Source organism: Pararge aegeria, chromosome 1 (assembly GCF_905163445.1).
Source record: "Pararge aegeria chromosome 1, ilParAegt1.1, whole genome shotgun sequence".
Taxonomy (NCBI): Eukaryota; Metazoa; Arthropoda; class Insecta; order Lepidoptera; family Nymphalidae; genus Pararge; species Pararge aegeria.
Genome location: NC_053180.1, coordinates 13,260,929 through 13,266,719, shown reverse-complemented (window position 1 = coordinate 13,266,719; position 5,791 = coordinate 13,260,929). Strand labels below are relative to the sequence as shown.

Genomic DNA, 5,791 nt, shown 5'->3' with positions numbered 1-5,791 from the left:
CTTCAGGATCTATTGTTGTGACATATGTCTATTTTTTCGATATCTTGTTCTTTCGGCTCTAGATTCTAGTCTTATGAGGATACAAACATTACCATGCAGACAAAGACCAATTACCACACAGCATAATTCTATTGTCAAAATCTCTTAGGTTTTATCATTATTTATTAAGGAAAACACATCTCATATTTTTTGCTGCAAAGCTGACTGCACTGATTAGTTCGAAGTTTGAGTACCTGATATTAAATGTATCTACTCTGTGCTGAATTAAAAAAAGGCACTAATTTCAAGAAATCAATAATATACATAAAAAATAGATAGTTGGATTCCCACTGGACTGGACAGGTTAATCAAAAAAAATCTAAATATTATCGATAGTATAACACGGCGCGTCACTATGTTCTCCTACTATTCCCACTAGGCACGTAAGAGCGACCCCCCGATGTCGTCGAGCCCTGGGGCTCTTCTCATGGCGAGCTTTCGCGCTCGCCCCACTCCCCCGGTGACGCCGTAGCAACCCCTCAGGTGGTTATCGGCAAGTGTCCTTGCGAAAAATGAAAATGACGTAAGAGCGAGGAGGTGAGCGACTTACGCTCTCACGTTTTAGATGTATGTAATATACTTATTTATTTCATTCATGAATACATTTCCAAGAAACTTTTATACCCATTATAGGTATTTAAAAATTATATCAGACTGATGATTAACCTGTCTTTAAACTACAGAGTATTAAAATTTTGTTGCTACCGAGCCACAGACACTGAGGCACCATTGGCAATGACCCCACCAACGTCATTTGCACAGGTCACAGGCACGTGCCTATTCGGTAATTTATGAAGGTCAGAGGTGTTCCGCAGACTCGGCGCATTGCGCATAGCCACGTTGTTTTTTGACGTTTACGGTTGGAAGGCTTTAGATTCCAATTTTTAATTATTGTTTATCCTATATCCTAAACTAAATCAGTACGGCATGAATGAGCAGGACACATTTTCTCCCCGAAGGAAGAATAAAACTTTATCTTCTTCTACAGCTTTATCAACTCTCCGAGCTGGTTTTGGCTCCGATTGGTTCAGAAGTGCAAATAATATCCAAATAATATGCTACGAGTAAGTAATAATAAACCCCCGTTTATTATTACTTACTCGTAGTATATATATAAACTTCCTATTTTCTGATACCGTGCTCTGGCAGGTGGACACATGAATTGTATGCTTTGTCAAGGGATATAATCGAGGGATAAGTTTATTATGTTTTGTACCCAGCCTCTGTTAGCCGTGCTGGGAGTTTACTTCCATCGCATCGTTTAAAGCAGTATTATTTTAAAATATGTCTATATTTACATCCTAAAATGCTGAAACAAAACGTCATCAAAAGCAAAATGCTAGGAATAATGGATTATACACGTACCTATTAAGTAATTACTACGGCTTTAATCTGTACGCCAATCGCCACCAGATGATGCTTTGTCCCAGTACCATTACCGCAGTTTGATCTCCACTGCATTCCTATAGCTCCTAGCTATGGAAACGTAGCGCGTAGAGGAGATCAATTAATTACTACATCATTAGAACATTACAATTGTAGGCAACTGGGTTATAATAATATCACCCCTTTGAAAAACTTTACCTACCTATACCTACTTAGTTTGTAAATTCCTAAATTTTTTTATCATCAAGAATTATGTACCTAATACTAATAACAACTTACTTACTAATATATAAAGCTGAAGAGTTTGTTTATTTGTTTGCTTGAACGCGTTAATCTCGGGAATTACTGCTACGGTTAAAAAAAAAAAATTTTCAGTGTTTGATATCCCATTTATCGAGAAAGGCTATAGGCTATAATTTATTTTGAGAAGAATTGGAGATCCTTTAGAAAATTGCAATAATGTAACTCAAAGTAGCTTAATTTTTACTATAAAATTCAGTACGACCTATAGTTTAGAAAACTATAGGTCGTACATAAAAATTATGATTAAAGTGCTTTTTAATCCTAAAAAAACATTCTTCAGGAAGTATATTTAACTATTATAGTTTAGTCACAATAGCAGTTTTTGTGTTCTCAAATTTTGAAAGATCGCCGGTAGAAAGAAAAGTGGGTTTCATTTGTATCGTATGTTTATATAGCACTAAAATATTTTTTACTTTATTCCAATCGGACATTTAAAACAAAACAGTAATTTTAGAGATACGATACGATTATTTTAACAAGAATACACAACTGACAATGTGCTTCAAAAACAAATACAAAACGCGGATAAAGTCGCGTCGCTAGTATGAGACAGGCTTGTGCTTGACAACTTTCCTGTCGGATGAAATCCAATGATGAAATCTAGGATTGGGCGCTAGACACCAATAAATTAAAGTGTAGAATTTAATTTACAGAACGGTGTCTAGAATAAATCCCGCCAAAGATTATTGACGCTGTTGGCTTCTCCATGAGGAAAAATAAGAATGGCTGTTGTGCTTTTAGATATGATGCATTCTGGTGTTCAAAATAGCCTGGCGTAGCTGCAAGGGCTACTGTTTCAGTCTCTCCGAACATTATGTCTGCTTTGTGTTCGACATTGGAAATGTACAAAGCTTCTCTACCAATGTGTTGGAATCTCGCGTAATCCGGTTCAAAAGCATCATACACTCCCATCTCGTTTAAAGGTTTGTTCAAAATGTAACTTCCTCTTAAACTGAAACGCGGCATTTTCACTACAACCTCTTGCAAGCCCTTTTCATTTAAATCGTTTTCAAGCTTTATAAATATGCTTCTAAAAGTCGTTTTCTCAAATTTCCTATACACTACGGAGGGTTCGGTACCTGGGTATGGAAAAATGACAAGCATACAGAATTTTCCGTCACTGCCATAGGGCAGTTCGAGTATATTGGAATTCTCTAATACTCAAACTCTGAGTATAACAGTTTACCTTTCTGGTACATCATATTTACGCTTCCGATTGCTTCATTATTATCGTTGTATATAATCTCTTCGACGGTATTAGAAATATTAAAGGGATTCGATAAGAGCCCCCTAAAATAGACAACATTGCCCATGATTACACTTGCCTCCATAAAATCATCTGTATGGAATACATCCGATATGGTGGGGTAATCATTTTGAATAAGCCTATTAGCTTCATTTGTCGTTTTCTGCGTATCTTTAAAATCGAGAATCCTCAGTTGTGCCTGAAGTGTAATGGTTAGTGCATCCTGGAACCTTCGTCTTAAAAATGTGTCCTTGTCTTGAAATAGGAATGTTGAGCTCCCTATCTCCACCCCTTTTGGTTTCGGAAGGAATACGGTGTTTGTGAAATTCATGAAATGTAAAATTAATGTTGTTACATTCTTTGTTATTCTAGTGGCTTTTCGTATTTGAGTATTGGTCTCTGAGTATCCTCCTAGAGAGGTTCCCACCATAACGCTCCAAACACAAAATGGTGACATAACAAAATGTTCTAGATGAGTGAAATACATTATTTCTACACTGAAATTTCTTGCGCTTGAACTAAACTCGACACCGTAACACGAAGAAACGGAGCAAAGGAGTACTAACAACATTATCGACGTCATCCTAGCGTCTCACTTACGGTGAAGTTTGAAACTGGCAGTTTTTTCGCATCACCAACCGTAGGTATCGGCATGAATACGTTGTTATTTATAAAGCTAAACCTGTTGCCAATGCTGGCACAGAACCGTATTCAACGAATCTTCACTAGAAGAACTCCCGCAGTCGCGCAATCTACCTACTATTATTTATCCTTAAGGCATGGAGTTATTATATATACTGCGCCTATATTATGAAGCTATAAGCTATACAAAGAGGAAAATCCTTCGCTAAAATTGAAGTCTAAAGTACCATAGCAATGGATAAATAGTTTGAATGTACTGTTGTTGTGTAATACCTACCAGCTCAGGCCGCGGTTTCGCACGCGTGAATTAAACGCTAGTACCTACCAACTGACTATTAACCTTACTTTCCACTTAGCAATTTAAGCGAGGTGAGTATAAATCAATATTAATATGTATAAAGGGAAAGATGTAATTTTTTGTATTTGCGGTTATTTATAAGGATAATTTCTAAAACTATTTAAACGATTTGTTTCCCACATAGACAGCTAAGTTTAAGCTATATTTTATCTATTCCGGTTAAAGTTTGATGATACTTAACGATCAATAAACCGAAGTTACAGTAGTCTGCAATCTTTTTGATTTGGTTGGAATTAGGTACACCAAACGCCATTTCAGGGCGGCTAAAAAGCGGCAAATTACTCTTACGCCCTACACTAAACTCAAAGTCTGACATAAACAAGTCTATCGATGCATAGTTTGGGTAAACCGGTTAATATTTGTTAATTGAGCGATATTGATTTAGTACCGAGTTTTTTGTGAAAACCAAAACCTAACTAAAAACCAAAATCTAACCTAACTAATGACAGGAACCGGTTTTATATTTAAACCGGTTTACAAGCCTCAAAAGAAACATATACAAACAAACGAACTTTCGCATGTATAAAACGTACCTATCCTTTAAAGATACTTACTTTAAATTTGTCTTGAAAGGTGAGAGAGCGATATTTTAGGTTGTCTTTTTTACTCCTAGCCGTAAAATCGTGGTTATTAATCTATGTGTATTGTAATTAGAAATTAGATCTATTTTCTAATGGTTATTAGTTCTTTTAGTTTTAGTGGTGACACATTTACCTGATAGGTTACCCCTACTTTAGAAAACAGGACCGTCAATAGTACCTACATACTATTTTGCTTAGTTCATGTGACACACTGAAAGATTTCTGTCATATTATTTATTATAGTACCAAAACAAGCTTATTATGTTGGTGTCGTCAGTTTGTGGCCTTCGCGACGAATTTTAATACTTTTAAAGCAATTAGGTGGCAAACCCGTTCCAATAAAAAAAAACGGCCAAGTGCGACTTAGACTCTTGCTGTGAGGGTTCCATACCATACAAGCAGTGGGGTGCATTGAGGGTATGCAGATGATATAAAACGAAGAAAATCTCCAGTAACAGTTATAAATAACTTAATGATAGGCATTGTAAGAGTTATAAAAAGCCTACCTGATACAAGATAACGTAAAAACTCTTGTAGCTAATCATCAGTTTTAACTGCCATACTAGTAACGAATGAGATACTACTTATACTTATAGTATTCACCAATCAATTAGAAATACATCGACAATCATCATTTTTGTACCTATAGAAAGTTTTATAACCGATTTTTAACTTCGTCCGAACCCTAGTAATGTCACTCTGGCATTCTGAGCGGTCAATACACCCAGTCAACGCGCTTACAAAGAAACCAGCTCGTTCTGGTGAATGGACCTGTTGGAGTTAAGCTCAGATATCAATTAGGACCAGATAAAGACCGAAATGTTTTCCTGTCTACCTGTCTAATTGATTAGGCTAACCATTGAAACGGCTGGCGATTATTTTACTTGATAAATCTGCGGGCAACCGGTAATGAGTCATTAACATATGTAAATATATACTAAAAGATCAGCATCATCTGTGGTATATTAGAGACCCACCACGCAGCTATAGGCTAGTAGCCTACAAACATGCATTGGAGCAGCATGAGCGTGCACTACTGCTACTCAATAAAAAAATATATTTAACTTTGCATTTCGTAGGGAAAACAATGCACAGGTTTTACAATATTATATTATATATAGGTACAGTCATGCGGTAAGCATAATGATAAAGTGGGTAAAACCATGCTCTTATCGCAAAAGGTCGGGGTCTCGGCCACGTTCGCTTGTAGTAGTTCTTTTTTCGTACCTACCTTTA

At 36.4% G+C, this 5,791-nt stretch overlaps 1 pseudogene; it reads right to left on the bottom strand.

The window, feature by feature from the left end:
- Positions 1 to 2,173: 2,173 nt before the first annotated feature.
- Positions 2,174 to 3,876, bottom strand: LOC120628075 (annotated as a pseudogene).
- Between the last annotated feature and the right edge of the window lie 1,915 nt (positions 3,877 to 5,791).